The sequence below is a fragment of the Hyperolius riggenbachi genome, chromosome 10, assembly GCF_040937935.1.
Source record: "Hyperolius riggenbachi isolate aHypRig1 chromosome 10, aHypRig1.pri, whole genome shotgun sequence".
NCBI lineage: Eukaryota > Metazoa > Chordata > Amphibia > Anura > Hyperoliidae > Hyperolius > Hyperolius riggenbachi.
In genome coordinates, this window is record NC_090655.1 from 198,678,202 (window position 1) to 198,696,165 (window position 17,964).

A 17,964-nucleotide genomic window follows, 5' to 3' on the forward strand; every position below is an offset into this window, starting at 1 on the left:
TGTGGATTGGATTAATTACATTTACTACAATCAGCAGAGATTTGTTAATTATACTAGAGATGCTATCGAAGGTTTGGCAGAGCAACTGAAAGCAACATCATTAACAGCATTGCAGAATAGAATTGCATTAGATATGCTGTTGGCAGAGAAAGGGGGTGTATGTGAATTTTTTGGGGAACAATGTTGTACCTACATTCCAGATAATACATCCCCTGATGGAAAAGTGACAGTGGCTCTTCAGCAGTTAAAAGACCTATCCGAAGAGCTGAAACGAAACTCAGGTGTTTCAAACCCAATAACAGACTGGTTACAGAACTGGTTTGGAAGCTGGACTTCATTTTTTCAGAGTTTTGGTATCGCATTCCTAACTGTTCTTATGGTTCTATTCCTGCTAGCCTGCTGTATTTTTCCAATGCTGAGAACATTTTTTGCAAGGTTGATAGATAAGCATATGAGTATTACTATGTATGCAGCCTTAGCACAGCATGATGAAGAAGCATACGGTGATTTGGGAGGAGATTATGATGGTATGCTGGAGGGAGATGGCCAGGCCAACGTGTGAGGCAATAATTCCAGCTCACGGCCAGAGCCTGATTTTTGTTTTTTTGATCATTTCACTTCTATGCCCTGACTTGCTGTAGTGCATACCCATTTGCAGCAAAGGGGAATAGAAGGCTGTGTTTGCTTGAATTTCTAACCCCTGTAGTGGAGACACATTTGCAGATACCTGAGGTTTAAGTAAGCATAAGCACAGAAATGTGAATGTAAATATTTCTTTTTATACACATATATGATCAAGCCACAACCCACAGTATTAATTATAAACAGGAGGGAAATGTGGAAAGAATTTTATAATTAATCTGTTAATCTTTATGTATATCCTTTATACCCTTTATATCTTCATGTGATTATAAGGACCACATGCACAGAATCAGATTAGTGTGTTAGAGTGACACTTTAAAGTAATAGTATTATTGTTAACCAGAGAATTATCACGATATCATATATATGTTATGTATTCTTCCTGAACTATTCACTGTGCGCAGTCTCATGTTTTTCCACAGCACCTTCCAAACCTCCCCCCAGTGTCATTCTGTACCAAGCACGGGGCAGTGAGTTGGAAAGAACAGCCTAAAACCAGTTCTCTGAAAGTGTGGGTGATTTTGAAGGACATGAGACAAGGAACTGATGTCAGAGGATTTCTCTTTCTTGTTGACTTTCTATTCATTTATGAAGGACACAGAGGAGGACCGGACCCACCCAAAAGAAAATACTGGACATTGCTCATTGGACTCATAGGATTACAGACTGTTTGGAGGGAGGAATATATTAGCATGTTAACTGGGGTATAAAGATCGACAGGTGGAGGAAGTCTCCACCCTTTTGTGACTAGCCAGGCTGCAGCTAGCCTGTTTCTGCTCTAATAAAAAGCTGGTATATAAAAGGGTCCTCAGCTGAGTGAATAAAGATTTCTAACTGTAATGAGGCAGCAGCAGGCTGAACGCGGACGTTTGTTCGCGTCCGCATCAGCAGCGCAACCGCCCGCATGGTCGCATGCGGAACGCGGAGAAACGTCCACGTCCGCAGCGGTAGCACGATCCACCGTTCAGTCGCAGACCTCTCGGCATACTCCACGTCGAGGCTGCACTCCTGGAACACCTTCACAGGCCTCATGGCATGCTGCTCGCCGAGACACCTCTCATGACAGTCTGGACCCCGTAGGGGCCGCGCGCGTGTGCAGTAGAGCCTTTTATACTCTTAGAAAGAGAGTCAGCTGACCAGCTGGTCAGCTGACCTCAGCAAGGTCCTTGAGCTGTGCTGCAAGGTCCTTGAGCCACGTTGTGATTGGTTGAATGGCTGGGCGGGCTGTTTGAGTCCAGCACAGTATAAAAGCAGGCATTCTGTCAGTTGCAAGTTGTCTGCAGTCAGCGAATACTTGTGTGTTAGCACTCAGACCCTAGTCAGATCCCAAAGTGTGCTAGAACCAGCTGGAGCTGGGGATCCACACTTAGCCAGATTCTGTTGATAGCCTAAAGTACTAATTGCATTGTATATTGTGTATGACCTTTTGCCTGTTACCTCATTATTCTCTTGTCTCCTGATTTTGTACCTCGCCAGCCCGTACCGTTACCGACTATTGGCTTGGCTTCTGACTTCCCTTGTGTTTCTCGATTCTGTACCTCTGCTCATCTGATTTCCCGTTGCTGACCTTGGCTTGACCTCTGATCTTGATTTCTGTCTGACGATTCGGTACTTCTCTGCCAGTTCTGATACCGAACCGTTTTCCGTTTGACTTCGCCCCCTTTAGTGGGTTTCCACTAAAGGGTTTACTTTGCTGAGTTCTTCTTGCGGGGAACTCAGTAACTCCTCAGCATATCATTACTGTTGAGGAACGCAATTCTGCGTTCTTATCCTAGTCGCAGAATCGCACACACTGCCCTTCCTTCCAGAGGTCACCTTCCCTCTGAGTTAACGTCAGTGTGGTGGGTTTTCCACAAGTTATCTGTTCCTTGTGTTTTCCAGAGTACGCATAAATATTTGTATTATTGGTGATGCCGCAGATCACCATATAATCAAATATATCTGTATTACTAGTGATACTGCGGATCACTAATAATCAGAAAACTCTGAAGTGTATGCACCAATCACCACATTACAGTACTGCAGACCAGTAAAAGTAACATGGAGGGAGTTGCCGAGCAGTTGCAGACTTTAACTGCAGCAGTCGATGAGCTTAGAAACACCGTTGCTGCTCAGCAGGTCCAGATCAACCAGCTGACTGAGGCCTTTCAGAAACTACCGGCACCACTTAATATTCTACCCTCCCCAGCCAGTAGCGAGCCTAAGATGGCTCTTCCTGAAAGATTTTCTGGTTCTCGGTCCGACTTCAGTAATTTCAAAAATCGTTGTTTAGCCTATTTTCAGATGAGGCCCATGTCATCTGGTTCTGAGGTACAGAGAGTAACTTTAATTAAAACTTTGTTACAAGGGGATTCTCAGACATGGGCTTTCAGCTTACCTGAGGGTCACACTGCCTTATCTTCTGTGTCCGAGTTTTTCAAGAACATGGCCATCATATATGAGGATCCTGATTTAGCCGGCACTGCCGAGCGTAAACTCCGAAGCCTAAAGCAAGGCAATCGTATGGTTGAGGAGTACGCTGCCGAGTTTAGAAGGTGGGCGGTCTCAGCGAGGTGGGATCAGTTCACTCTTCTAGACACATACATGACCGGTCTCTCTGAGTCTATTATTGATGTCATGATAAGCCACCCTGAGCCCAAAGACGTAGATGCAGCTATTGCCTTATCGGTTAAAATCGATAGACGCATTCGTTATCATAAAAAGGGCAGGTCATCTGTGCTAGTTAGAGCGCCCTCTACTGTTGGTTCCCCTGAGGTTCCAGAGGAGGAGCCAATGCAGTTGGGGCACGGACGACTCTCAGTCGCTGAGAAAGCTAGGAGAAGGAAGGAGGGTCTGTGTCTATATTGTGGGGAAAGGGGTCATCGAGTGCAGAACTGCAGTAAGAAGGCGGAAAACTTGTCCGCTTAGGGATGGTTGGAGGTACCACCCTAAGCGAGCCAGTTCTACCTCCATGTCAGAATAAAATCTTGCTGCCCTGTTCTCTTCATTGGGAGAACAGTGACTTCCTTACCTCTGCATTTGTTGACTCTGGGTCAGCTGCCAACTTCATTGACAGAGACCTTGCTTTAAACTTTAACATTCCCATTCTTCCCATACAAAGACACATCTATGTTACAGCAATCGATGACTCTCCTTTACAGAACAAGACACCTCTTTGTCAAACTCCGCCGCTCACACTTCAGGTTGGAGTATTGCACACTGAGGTCATCCAGTTCTATGTTCTAAAGATGGCCACCTCATCCGTCATACTGGGGCTACCATGGTTGAAGAAGCATTCCCCTCAAATAGACTGGAAAGAGGGTCAATTATCTGCCTGGTCCCCCTATTGTCAGGAGAATTGTCTGAAATCTATTTCTGTGTGTGCTTCAGAGGTCCAGGTCCAGGGGGTCCCATCTCAGTACACTGATTTTTCCGATGTATTTTGTCCTCGATCTGCTGACAGGTTGCCTCCACATAGACCCTATGACTGCCCCATTGAATTGAGACCGGGTACACTGCCTCCTAGGGGTCGTTTGTACAACCTCTCCAGCCCTGAAAAGGTTGCAATGAAAGATTACATCAAGGAGAACTTGGAGAAGGGATTTATCCGCGCCTCCAAGTCTCCTGCGGGTGCAGGTTTCTTTTTTGTTAAAAAAAAGGATGGTGGTCTTCGCCCCTGCATAGACTACAGGCAGCTAAACAAAATCACCATAAAAAATCGATACCCTCTTCCACTCATTGATGACCTGTTTACTCAGATTACTGAGGCCTGTGTTTTTTCAAAATTAGACTTGAGGGGGGCATACAATCTTATTCGGATTAGAGAGGGCGACGAGTGGAAGACCGCATTTAACACTCCTGACGGTCACTATGAGTATTTAGTTATGCCCTTTGGATTGTGCAATGCCCCAGCTGTCTTTCAGGAGTTTGTAAATGATATTTTCAGAGATGTGTCTGGCAGGTTCACAGTGGTCTATCTGGATGATATTCTAATTTTTTCAAAAAATTTACAGGAACACAGGCAGCATGTAAAATTTGTGTTACAGAAGCTCAGGGAGAACCAGTTATATGCTAAACTGGAGAAATGCCTCTTCGAGGTGAAAGAGGTGGCATTTTTAGGGTATATCATTTCCACCTCTGGACTGGCAATGGATCCAAGCAAAGTCTCAGCAGTTTTGGATTGGCCGCAACCTTCAGGCCTCAAAGCCCTGCAGAGATTTTTAGGCTTTGCTAACTATTATAGGCGGTTTATTAAGGGGTACTCTTCAGTTGTCGCCCCCATGACCCAGTTGACCAAGAAAGGCGCTGATGCGACTAACTGGTCACCAGAGGCCATTGAGGCCTTTCAATCATTAAAAAGATCTTTTTGTTCCGCCCCCATATTGCGTCATGTTGACGTCACCCGCCCCTTCATAGTAGAGGTAGATGCATCGGAGGTTGGGGTTGGGGCAGTCCTCTCGCAAGCTTTTGGACCCGATAATAAGGTTCATCCTTGTGCATTTTTTTCAAGAAAGTTTGCACCGGCAGAGAGGAATTATGATGTGGGGAACCGGGAATTGTTGGCTGTTAAGTTAGCTCTAGAGGAGTGGCGTCATTGGTTGGAGGGGGCAGAATTTCCCTTTACTGTTTATACTGACCATAAGAACCTTGAATACATTGAGAAGGCCAAAAGATTAACACCCAGGCAGGCGAGATGGGCACTTTTTTTTTCCCGGTTTGATTTTATCATAACCTATAAGCCTGGGGATAAGAATGTTAAGGCTGACGCCTTATCCAGGTGTTTTGAATCTGAATCTGCCCTACCAGCCACCCCTGTCAATATTCTACCTGAAAGGTATTTTCTGTCAGCCACGGAGATCTCCGAAGACTTGTCAAAATCGCTTATTGCATGCCAGTCCAATGTTCCCAATGGAAAACCTGAGGGACTTCTGTACGTCCCTATTCGTTTTCGGGAACGGGTGCTCCAGATGTTTCATGAACATAAGAATGTGGGACATCCAGGTATTGCCAGAACCCAGGAACTCTTGAATAGGGCAGTCTGGTGGCCTTCTTACATGTCTGATTGTGAGGAATTTGTTAAGTCCTGCTCTGTCTGTGCCAGGAGTAAGTCCTCCAGGAAAGCTCCAGCAGGCTCTCTTCAGCCCCTGCCTTCTCCACAGGTTCCATGGTCTCACATTTCCATGGATTTTGTGGGTGAGCTGCCTGAATCTGAAGGTAACACTGTCATCTGGGTTGTTACGGACAGATTTAGTAAAATGGCACATTTCGTTGCTCTGTCTGGGTTTCCATCTGCCCAAAAATTGGCAGATTTGTTTATTAATAACATCTTTAAGTTACATGGAATTCCGGTGGATATTGTATCTGATAGGGGGGTACAATTTGTGTCAAAATTCTGGAGGGCCTTTTGTAAGGATCTGGGGATTTCTTTATCATTTTCTTCAGGTTACCATCCCCAGACTAATGGGCAGACGGAGAGGATCAATCAGTCCATGGAGCAATTTCTTAGATGTTACATAGCAGATGCACAACATCTCTGGACAAGATTCCTTCCATTTGCCGAATTTGCCCACAATAACCTGAAAAACGCATCCTCTGGTTATTCTCCCTTTCAGATTGTCAATGGGAAGTGTCCCAAGTTTACGTCACTTCCAGTCAAGGAGTCACCTCTTCCAGCTCTCCAGGAATGGCAGGGGACTTTCAGAGAGATCTGGGGGAAGGTCAGAGATAATTTGGACAAAGCTTTTTCTGTTCAAAAGAAATTTGCTGATAGAAAACGTTCCACTGAGTGGAACTTTATTCCAGGAGATTATGTTTGGGTCTCTACTAGACACATTCCTCTCAGGCAACCATCAGCAAAATTAGGTCCTCGCTTTATCGGGCCTTTTCCTATAGAGAGTAGGATCAATGAGGTCACCTACAGGGTAAAATTACCAACTAATATGAGATGTGGCAGGACTTATCATGTTTCTTTATTGAAGCCTGCGGTAAGGGTAGATTCTACTCCCCCTGCTCCTGTGGTAGTGGATGGGGAATTGGAATATGAAGTCCAGGACATTTTAGATTCCCGTTTTTCACGCAACAAGCTCCAGTATCTGGTGCACTGGAAGGGGTACGGGCCAGAGGAGAGGTCATGGGTTCCCCTTCGAGATCTTCATGCTGAGGAGAAAAGGAGGAGATTTCATGAGTTGTATCCTGGGAAACCGGGTGAGGCACGCCCGGAGGTCATGCCTGAAAGGGGGGGTACTGTAATGAGGCAGCAGCAGGCTGAACGCGGACGTTTGTTCGCGTCCGCATCAGCAGCGCAACCGCCCGCATGGTCGCATGCGGAACGCGGAGAAACGTCCACGTCCGCAGCGGTAGCACGATCCACCGTTCAGTCGCAGACCTCTCGGCATACTCCACGTCGAGGCTGCACTCCTGGAACACCTTCACAGGCCTCATGGCATGCTGCTCGCCGAGACACCTCTCATGACAGTCTGGACCCCGTAGGGGCCGCGCGCGTGTGCAGTAGAGCCTTTTATACTCTTAGAAAGAGAGTCAGCTGACCAGCTGGTCAGCTGACCTCAGCAAGGTCCTTGAGCTGTGCTGCAAGGTCCTTGAGCCACGTTGTGATTGGTTGAATGGCTGGGCGGGCTGTTTGAGTCCAGCACAGTATAAAAGCAGGCATTCTGTCAGTTGCAAGTTGTCTGCAGTCAGCGAATACTTGTGTGTTAGCACTCAGACCCTAGTCAGATCCCAAAGTGTGCTAGAACCAGCTGGAGCTGGGGATCCACACTTAGCCAGATTCTGTTGATAGCCTAAAGTACTAATTGCATTGTATATTGTGTATGACCTTTTGCCTGTTACCTCATTATTCTCTTGTCTCCTGATTTTGTACCTCGCCAGCCCGTACCGTTACCGACTATTGGCTTGGCTTCTGACTTCCCTTGTGTTTCTCGATTCTGTACCTCTGCTCATCTGATTTCCCGTTGCTGACCTTGGCTTGACCTCTGATCTTGATTTCTGTCTGACGATTCGGTACTTCTCTGCCAGTTCTGATACCGAACCGTTTTCCGTTTGACTTCGCCCCCTTTAGTGGGTTTCCACTAAAGGGTTTACTTTGCTGAGTTCTTCTTGCGGGGAACTCAGTAACTCCTCAGCATATCATTACTGTTGAGGAACGCAATTCTGCGTTCTTATCCTAGTCGCAGAATCGCACACACTGCCCTTCCTTCCAGAGGTCACCTTCCCTCTGAGTTAACGTCAGTGTGGTGGGTTTTCCACAAGTTATCTGTTCCTTGTGTTTTCCAGAGTACGCATAAATATTTGTATTATTGGTGATGCCGCAGATCACCATATAATCAAATATATCTGTATTACTAGTGATACTGCGGATCACTAATAATCAGAAAACTCTGAAGTGTATGCACCAATCACCACATTACACTAACATTTTGGCAACTGAATGAAGAGTGTCTCATGAGTAAATAATTTTCCTTTAACACTATCCAGCTCATTTAGAAAATTGTGCAGTAAGAAAAACAGTAGTTTGCTGTGTACATTCAGTGTAGATGTCACATAGAAGCTCCTGGCTCTGTTTGGTTTAATGGAAACCTAAATTGAGAGGGATACGGAGGTTAACATATTGATTTTTTACAAAAAATAATCTAGGTTATCTTACATCCAGCTGATCTTTTTAGCACCAGTAGTTTCTGAGTCCCGCACCTGAAACATGTGGCTAATCTAGTCCAACTGTAGTCAGAAAATCTGATCTGCATGTTTGATCAGGGTCAATGGCTAAAAGTATTGGAAGGCAGAGGATTAGCAGGACAGGCAGGCACCGTGCATTGTTTAGAAGGAAAAAATAGTTCAACCTGCATAAGCTTTTGCTTTAGGTTCGGGAAAGTGTGGCACATGATAGCTACACCTGCACGAGATAAGACTTTGGAAATGTTATCAAGTGGAAATGCATTTCCTTGCTTCTTTTGACTGAAGACGTATAAAAGTGCTATCCTGTGCTAGCCGAGACTCAAACCCGGGTCGCAAGAATGGGAATCTTGCATGATACCCCTACACTACTAGCGCTTGTGGGCATTTTATCTTATGGCTCAAGCCTCAGGCACTGCTTTATGACATCTTTCATCATCATCAAGCAAAAATGCACTGTTTTTTTACCAATCTTTCTAAGCATGCTGGCCAAGGTGAAATTCTCAAAAAACTTTCTGAAGACATCTTTTGGAGTATATCACTTAAAGGAAAGGCAATGCAAGCTTATTTTAATTTAATTTTCACAATTGCTACACTTTAGCTGCTAACATTTTCACCACGTTGAATCGCTCTAGGTAGCTATCTCTACAGATCAAGCTATTTGTAAGAGCCTTACATAAATGTAGCCTATCCAGCTCATTTAGAAAATTGTGCAGTAAGAAAAACAGTAGTTTGCTGTGTACATTCAGTGTAGATGTCATATAGAAGCTCCTGGCTCTGTTTGGTTTAATGGAAACCCAAATTGAGAGGGATACGGAGGCTAACATATTGATTTTTTACAAAAAATAATGTAGGTTATCTTACATCCAGCTGATCTTTTTAGCACCAGTAGTTTCTGAGTTCCGCACCTGAAACATGTGGCTAATCTAGTCCAACTGTAGTCAGAAAATCTGATCTGCATGTTTGATCAGGGTCTATGGCTAAAAGTATTGGAAGGCAGAGGATTAGCAGGACAGGCAGGCACCGTGCATTGTTTAGAAGGAAAAAATCGTTCAACCTGCATAAGCTTTTGCTTTAGGTTCGGGAAAGTGTGGCACATGATAGCTACACCTGCAAGAGATAAGACTTTGGAAATGTTATCAAGTGGAAATGCATTTCCTTGCTTCTTTTGACTGAAGACGTATAAAAGTGCTATCCTGCGCTAGCCGGGACTCGAACAAGGGTCGCAAGAATGGGAATCTTGCATGATACCCCTACACTACTAGCGCTTATGGGCATTTTATCTTATGGCTCAAGCCTCAGCCACTGCTTTCCGACATCTTTCATCATCATCAAGCAAAAATGCACTGTTTTTCTACCAATCTTTCTAAGCATGCTGGCCAAGGTGAAATTCTCAAAAAACTTTCTGAAGACATCTTTTGGAGTATATCACTTAAAGGAAAGGCAATGCAAGCTTATTTTAATTTAATTTTCACAATTGCTACACTTTAGCTGCTAACATTTTCACCACGTTGAATCGCTCTAGGTAGCTATCTCTACAGATCAAGCTATTTGTAAGAGCCTTACATAAATGTAGCCTATCCAGCTCATTTAGAAAATTGTGCAGTAAGAAAAACAGTAGTTTGCTGTGTACATTCAGTGTAGATGTCACATAGAAGCTCCTGGCTCTGTTTGGTTTAATGGAAACCCAAATTGAGAGGGATACGGAGGCTAACATATTGATTTTTTACAAAAAATAATGTAGGTTATCTTACATCCAGCTGATCTTTTTAGCACCAGTAGTTTCTGAGTCCCGCACCTGAAACATGTGGCTAATCTAGTCCAACTGTAGTCCGAAAATCTGATCTGCATGTTTGATCAGGGTCTATGGCTAAAAGTATTGGAAGGCAGAGGATTAGCAGGACAGGCAGGCACCGTGCATTGTTTAGAAGGAAAAAATTGTTCAACCTGCATAAGCTTTTGCTTTAGGTTCGGGAAAGTGTGGCACATGATAGCTACACCTGCAAGAGATAAGACTTTGGAAATGTTATCAAGTGGAAATGCATGTCCTTGCTTCTTTTGACTGAAGACGTATAAAAGTGCTATCCTGCGCTAGCCGGGACTCGAACCCAGGTCGCAAGAATGGGAATCTTGCATGATACCCCTACACTACTAGCGCTTGTGAGCATTTTATCTTATGGCTCAAGCCTCAGCCACTGCTTTCCGACATCTTTCATCATCATCAAGCAAAAATCAAGCTATTTCTAAGAGCCTTACATAAATGTAGCCTATCCAGCTCATTTAGAAAATTGTGCAGTAAGAAAAACAGTAGTTTGCTGTGTACATTCAGTGTAGATGTCACATAGAAGCTCCTGGCTCTGTTTGGTTTAATGGAAACCTAAATTGAGAGGGATACGGAGGCTAACATATTGATTTTTTACAAAAAATAATGTAGGTTATCTTACATCCAGCTGATCTTTTTAGCACCAGTAGTTTCTGAGTCCCGCACCTGAAACATGTGGCTAATCTAGTCCAACTGTAGTCAGAAAATCTGATCTGCATGTTTGATCAGGGTCTATGGCTAAAAGTATTGGAAGGCAGAGGATTAGCAGGACAGGCAGGCACCGTGCATTGTTTAGAAGGAAAAAATTGTTCAACCTGCATAAGCTTTTGCTTTAGGTTCGGGAAAGTGTGGCACATGATAGCTACACCTGCAAGAGATAAGACTTTGGAAATGTTATCAAGTGGAAATGCATGTCCTTGCTTCTTTTGACTGAAGACGTATAAAAGTGCTATCCTGCGCTTGCCGGGACTCGAACCCAGGTCGCAAGAATGGGAATCTTGCATGATACCCCTACACTACTAGCGCTTGTGAGCATTTTATCTTATGGCTCAAGCCTCAGCCACTGCTTTCCGACATCTTTCATCATCATCAAGCAAAAATCAAGCTATTTCTAAGAGCCTTACATAAATGTAGCCTATCCAGCTCATTTAGAAAATTGTGCAGTAAGAAAAACAGTAGTTTGCTGTGTACATTCAGTGTAGATGTCACATAGAAGCTCCTGGCTCTGTTTGGTTTAATGGAAACCTAAATTGAGAGGGATACGGAGGCTAACATATTGATTTTTTACAAAAAATAATCTAGGTTATCTTACATCCAGCTGATCTTTTTAGCACCAGTAGTTTCTGAGTCCCGCACCTGAAACATGTGGCTAATCTAGTCCAACTGTAGTCAGAAAATCTGATCTGCATGTTTGATCAGGGTCTATGGCTAAAAGTATTGGAAGGCAGAGGATTAGCAGGACAGGCAGGCACCGTGCATTGTTTAGAAGGAAAAAATCGTTCAACCTGCATAAGCTTTTGCTTTAGGTTCGGTAAAGTGTGGCACATGATAGCTACACCTGCAAGAGATAAGACTTTGGAAATGTTATCAAGTGGAAATGCATTTCCTTGCTTTTTTTGACTGAAGACGTATAAAAGTGCTATCCTGCGCTAGCCGGGACTCGAACCCGGGTCGCAAGAATGGGAATCTTGCATGATACCCCTACACTACTAGCGCTTGTGGGCATTTTATCTTATGGCTCAAGCCTCAGCCACTGCTTTCCGACATCTTTCATCATCATCAAGCAAAAATCAAGCTATTTCTAAGAGCCTTACATAAATGTAGCCTATCCAGCTCATTTAGAAAATTGTGCAGTAAGAAAAACAGTAGTTTGCTGTGTACATTCAGTGTAGATGTCACATAGAAGCTCCTGGCTCTGTTTGGTTTAATGGAAACCTAAATTGAGAGGGATACGGAGGCTAACATATTGATTTTTTACAAAAAATAATCTAGGTTATCTTACATCCAGCTGATCTTTTTAGCACCAGTAGTTTCTGAGTCCCGCACCTGAAACATGTGGCTAATCTAGTCCAACTGTAGTCAGAAAATCTGATCTGCATGTTTGATCAGGGTCTATGGCTAAAAGTATTGGAAGGCAGAGGATTAGCAGGACAGGCAGGCACCGTGCATTGTTTAGAAGGAAAAAATCGTTCAACCTGCATAAGCTTTTGCTTTAGGTTCGGGAAAGTGTGGCACATGATAGCTACACCTGCAAGAGATAAGACTTTGGAAATGTTATCAAGTGGAAATGCATTTCCTTGCTTCTTTTGACTGAAGACGTATAAAAGTGCTATTCTGCGCTAGCCGGGACTTGAACCCGGGTCGCAAGAATGGGAATCTTGCATGATACCCCTACACTACTAGCGCTTGTGGGCATTTGATCTTATGGCTCAAGCCTCAGCCACTGCTTTCTGACATTTTTCATCATCATCAAGCAAGAATGCACTGTTTTTTTACTAATCTTTCTAAGCATGCTGGCCAAGGTGAAATTCTCAAAAAACTTTCTGAAGACATCTTTTGGAGTATATCACTTAAAGGAAAGGCAATGCAAGCTTATTTTAATTTAATTTTCACAATTGCTACACTTTAGCTGCTAACATTTTCACCACGTTGAATCGCTCTAGGTAGCTATCTCTACAGATCAAGCTATTTGTAAGAGCCTTACATAAATGTAGCCTATCCAGCTCATTTAGAAAATTGTGCAGTAAGAAAAACAGTAGTTTGCTGTGTACATTCAGTGTAGATGTCACATAGAAGCTCCTGGCTCTGTTTGGTTTAATGGAAACCTAAATTGAGAGGGATACGGAGGCTAACATATTGATTTTTTACAAAAAATAATGTAGGTTATCTTACATCCAGCTGATCTTTTTAGCACCAGTAGTTTCTGAGTCCCGCACCTGAAACATGTGGCTAATCTAGTCCAACTGTAGTCAGAAAATCTGATCTGCATGTTTGATCAGGGTCTATGGCTAAAAGTATTGGAAGACAGAGGATTAGCAGGACAGGCAGGCACCGTGCATTGTTTAGAAGGAAAAAATTGTTCAACCTGCATAAGCTTTTGCTTTAGGTTCGGGAAAGTGTGGCACATGATAGCTACACCTGCAAGAGATAAGACTTTGGAAATGTTATCAAGTGGAAATGCATGTCCTTGCTTCTTTTGACTGAAGACGTATAAAAGTGCTATCCTGCGCTAGCCGGGACTCAAACCCAGGTCGCAAGAATGGGAATCTTGCATGATACCCCTACACTACTAGCGCTTGTGAGCATTTTATCTTATGGCTCAAGCCTCAGCCACTGCTTTCCGACATCTTTCATCATCATCAAGCAAAAATCAAGCTATTTCTAAGAGCCTTACATAAATGTAGCCTATCCAGCTCATTTAGAAAATTGTGCAGTAAGAAAAACAGTAGTTTGCTGTGTACATTCAGTGTAGATGTCACATAGAAGCTCCTGGCTCTGTTTGGTTTAATGGAAACCTAAATTGAGAGGGATACGGAGGCTAACATATTGATTTTTTACAAAAAATAATCTAGGTTATCTTACATCCAGCTGATCTTTTTAGCACCAGTAGTTTCTGAGTCCCGCACCTGAAACATGTGGCTAATCTAGTCCAACTGTAGTCAGAAAATCTGATCTGCATGTTTGATCAGGGTCTATGGCTAAAAGTATTGGAAGGCAGAGGATTAGCAGGACAGGCAGGCACCGTGCATTGTTTAGAAGGAAAAAATTGTTCAACCTGCATAAGCTTTTGCTTTAGGTTCGGGAAAGTGTGGCACATGATAGCTACACCTGCAAGAGATAAGACTTTGGAAATGTTATCAAGTGGAAATGCATTTCCTTGCTTCTTTTGACTGAAGACGTATAAAAGTGCTATCCTGCGCTAGCCGGGACTCGAACAAGGGTCGCAAGAATGGGAATCTTGCATGATACCCCTACACTACTAGCGCTTATGGGCATTTTATCTTATGGCTCAAGCCTCAGCCACTGCTTTCCGACATCTTTCATCATCATCAAGCAAAAATGCACTGTTTTTCTACCAATCTTTCTAAGCATGCTGGCCAAGGTGAAATTCTCAAAAAACTTTCTGAAGACATCTTTTGGAGTATATCACTTAAAGGAAAGGCAATGCAAGCTTATTTTAATTTAATTTTCACAATTGCTACACTTTACCTGCTAACATTTTCACCACGTTGAATCGCTCTAGGTAGCTATCTCTACAGATCAAGCTATTTGTAAGAGCCTTACATAAATGTAGCCTATCCAGCTCATTTAGAAAATTGTGCAGTAAGAAAAACAGTAGTTTGCTGTGTACATTCAGTGTAGATGTCACATAGAAGCTCCTGGCTCTGTTTGGTTTAATGGAAACCTAAATTGAGAGGGATACGGAGGCTAACATATTGATTTTTTACAAAAAATAATCTAGGTTATCTTACATCCAGCTGATCTTTTTAGCACCAGTAGTTTCTGAGTCCCGCACCTGAAACATGTGGCTAATCTAGTCCAACTGTAGTCAGAAAATCTGATCTGCATGTTTGATCAGGGTCTATGGCTAAAAGTATTGGAAGGCAGAGGATTAGCAGGACAGGCAGGCACCGTGCATTGTTTAGAAGGAAAAAATTGTTCAACCTGCATAAGCTTTTGCTTTAGGTTCGGGAAAGTGTGGCACATGATAGCTACACCTGCAAGAGATAAGACTTTGGAAATGTTATCAAGTGGAAATGCATGTCCTTGCTTCTTTTGACTGAAGACGTATAAAAGTGCTATCCTGCGCTAGCCGGGACTCGAACCCAGGTCGCAAGAATGGGAATCTTGCATGATACCCCTACACTACTAGCGCTTGTGAGCATTTTATCTTATGGCTCAAGCCTCAGCCACTGCTTTCCGACATCTTTCATCATCATCAAGCAAAAATCAAGCTATTTCTAAGAGCCTTACATAAATGTAGCCTATCCAGCTCATTTAGAAAATTGTGCAGTAAGAAAAACAGTAGTTTGCTGTGTACATTCAGTGTAGATGTCACATAGAAGCTCCTGGCTCTGTTTGGTTTAATGGAAACCTAAATTGAGAGGGATACGGAGGCTAACATATTGATTTTTTACAAAAAATAATCTAGGTTATCTTACATCCAGCTGATCTTTTTAGCACCAGTAGTTTCTGAGTCCCGCACCTGAAACATGTGGCTAATCTAGTCCAACTGTAGTCAGAAAATCTGATCTGCATGTTTGATCAGGGTCTATGGCTAAAAGTATTGGAAGGCAGAGGATTAGCAGGACAGGCAGGCACCGTGCATTGTTTAGAAGGAAAAAATCGTTCAACCTGCATAAGCTTTTGCTTTAGGTTCGGGAAAGTGTGGCACATGATAGCTACACCTGCAAGAGATAAGACTTTGGAAATGTTATCAAGTGGAAATGCATTTCCTTGCTTCTTTTGACTGAAGACGTATAAAAGTGCTATTCTGCGCTAGCCGGGACTTGAACCCGGGTCGCAAGAATGGGAATCTTGCATGATACCCCTACACTACTAGCGCTTGTGGGCATTTTATCTTATGGCTCAAGCCTCAGCCACTGCTTTCTGACATTTTTCATCATCATCAAGCAAAAATGCACTGTTTTTTTACCAATCTTTCTAAGCATGCTGGCCAAGGTGAAATTCTCAAAAAACTTTCTGAAGACATCTTTTGGAGTATATCACTTAAAGGAAAGGCAATGCAAGCTTATTTTAATTTAATTTTCACAATTGCTACACTTTAGCTGCTAACATTTTCACCACGTTGAATCGCTCTAGGTAGCTATCTCTACAGATCAAGCTATTTGTAAGAGCCTTACATAAATGTAGCCTAACCAGCTCATTTAGAAAATTGTGCAGTAAGAAAAACAGTAGTTTGCTGTGTACATTCAGTGTAGATGTCACATAGAAGCTCCTGGCTCTGTTTGGTTTAATGGAAACCTAAATTGAGAGGGATACGGAGGCTAACATATTGATTTTTTACAAAAAATAATGTAGGTTATCTTACATCCAGCTGATCTTTTTAGCACCAGTAGTTTCTGAGTCCCGCACCTGAAACATGTGGCTAATCTAGTCCAACTGTAGTCAGAAAATCTGATCTGCATGTTTGATCAGGGTCTATGGCTAAAAGTATTGGAAGGCAGAGGATTAGCAGGACAGGCAGGCACCGTGCATTGTTTAGAAGGAAAAAATTGTTCAACCTGCATAAGCTTTTGCTTTAGGTTCGGGAAAGTGTGGCACATGATAGCTACACCTGCAAGAGATAAGACTTTGGAAATGTTATCAAGTGGAAATGCATGTCCTTGCTTCTTTTGACTGAAGACGTATAAAAGTGCTATCCTGCGCTAGCCGGGACTCGAACCCAGGTTGCAAGAATGGGAATCTTGCATGATACCCCTACACTACTAGCGCTTGTGAGCATTTTATCTTATGGCTCAAGCCTCAGCCACTGCTTTCCGACATCTTTCATCATCATCAAGCAAAAATCAAGCTATTTCTAAGAGCCTTACATAAATGTAGCCTATCCAGCTCATTTAGAAAATTGTGCAGTAAGAAAAACAGTAGTTTGCTGTGTACATTCAGTGTAGATGTCACATAGAAGCTCCTGGCTCTGTTTGGTTTAATGGAAACCTAAATTGAGAGGGATACGGAGGCTAACATATTGATTTTTTACAAAAAATAATCTAGGTTATCTTACATCCAGCTGATCTTTTTAGCACCAGTAGTTTCTGAGTCCCGCACCTGAAACATGTGGCTAATCTAGTCCAACTGTAGTCAGAAAATCTGATCTGCATGTTTGATCAGGGTCTATGGCTAAAAGTATTGGAAGGCAGAGGATTAGCAGGACAGGCAGGCACCGTGCATTGTTTAGAAGGAAAAAATCGTTCAACCTGCATAAGCTTTTGCTTTAGGTTCGGGAAAGTGTGGCACATGATAGCTACACCTGCAAGAGATAAGACTTTGGAAATGTTATCAAGTGGAAATGCATTTCCTTGCTTCTTTTGACTGAAGACGTATAAAAGTGCTATTCTGCGCTAGCCGGGACTTGAACCCGGGTCGCAAGAATGGGAATCTTGCATGATACCCCTACACTACTAGTGCTTGTGGGTATTTTATCTTATGGCTCAAGCCTCAGCCACTGCTTTCTGACATTTTTCATCATCATCAAGCAAAAATGCACTGTTTTTTTACCAATCTTTCTAAGCATGCTGGCCAAGGTGAAATTCTCAAAAAACTTTCTGAAGACATCTTTTGGAGTATATCACTTAAAGGAAAGGCAATGCAAGCTTATTTTAATTTAATTTTCACAATTGCTACACTTTAGCTGCTAACATTTTCACCACGTTGAATCGCTCTAGGTAGCTATCTCTACAGATCAAGCTATTTGTAAGAGCCTTACATAAATGTAGCCTATCCAGCTCATCTAGAAAATTGTGCAGTAAGAAAAACAGTAGTTTGCTGTGTACATTCAGTGTAGATGTCACATAGAAGCTCCTGGCTCTGTTTGGTTTAATGGAAACCTAAATTGAGAGGGATACGGAGGCTAACATATTGATTTTTTACAAAAAATAATGTAGGTTATCTTACATCCAGCTGATCTTTTTAGCACCAGTAGTTTCTGAGTTCCGCACCTGAAACATGTGGCTAATCTAGTCCAACTGTAGTCAGAAAATCTGATCTGCATGTTTGATCAGGGTCTATGGCTAAAAGTATTGGAAGGCAGAGGATTAGCAGGACAGGCAGGCACCGTGCATTGTTTAGAAGGAAAAAATCGTTCAACCTGCATAAGC

The 17,964-nt window shown here is 42.9% G+C and overlaps 9 non-coding genes across 9 annotated transcripts; all 9 read right to left on the reverse strand.

Annotated features, from left to right (window-relative positions):
- Nucleotides 1-10,394: 10,394 nt before the first annotated feature.
- TRNAG-CCC (transfer RNA glycine (anticodon CCC)) lies at nucleotides 10,395-10,465 on the reverse strand. Its single transcript has one exon. It is a non-coding gene; the product is annotated as a tRNA-Gly (tRNA).
- A 619-nt stretch (nucleotides 10,466-11,084) lies between these two features.
- Nucleotides 11,085-11,155, reverse strand: TRNAG-CCC (transfer RNA glycine (anticodon CCC)). The gene has a single exon. It is a non-coding gene; the product is annotated as a tRNA-Gly (tRNA).
- Nucleotides 11,156-11,774: 619 nt separating this feature from the next.
- Nucleotides 11,775-11,845, reverse strand: TRNAG-CCC (transfer RNA glycine (anticodon CCC)). The gene has a single exon. It is a non-coding gene; the product is annotated as a tRNA-Gly (tRNA).
- A 619-nt stretch (nucleotides 11,846-12,464) lies between these two features.
- Nucleotides 12,465-12,535, reverse strand: TRNAG-CCC (transfer RNA glycine (anticodon CCC)). Its single transcript has one exon. It is a non-coding gene; the product is annotated as a tRNA-Gly (tRNA).
- Nucleotides 12,536-13,354: 819 nt separating this feature from the next.
- Nucleotides 13,355-13,425, reverse strand: TRNAG-CCC (transfer RNA glycine (anticodon CCC)). The gene has a single exon. It is a non-coding gene; the product is annotated as a tRNA-Gly (tRNA).
- Nucleotides 13,426-14,934: 1,509 nt separating this feature from the next.
- On the reverse strand, nucleotides 14,935-15,005 carry TRNAG-CCC (transfer RNA glycine (anticodon CCC)). The gene has a single exon. It is a non-coding gene; the product is annotated as a tRNA-Gly (tRNA).
- A 619-nt stretch (nucleotides 15,006-15,624) lies between these two features.
- On the reverse strand, nucleotides 15,625-15,695 carry TRNAG-CCC (transfer RNA glycine (anticodon CCC)). Its single transcript has one exon. It is a non-coding gene; the product is annotated as a tRNA-Gly (tRNA).
- Nucleotides 15,696-16,514: 819 nt separating this feature from the next.
- On the reverse strand, nucleotides 16,515-16,585 carry TRNAG-CCC (transfer RNA glycine (anticodon CCC)). The gene has a single exon. It is a non-coding gene; the product is annotated as a tRNA-Gly (tRNA).
- A 619-nt stretch (nucleotides 16,586-17,204) lies between these two features.
- Nucleotides 17,205-17,275, reverse strand: TRNAG-CCC (transfer RNA glycine (anticodon CCC)). The gene has a single exon. It is a non-coding gene; the product is annotated as a tRNA-Gly (tRNA).
- Nucleotides 17,276-17,964: the final 689 nt, after the last annotated feature.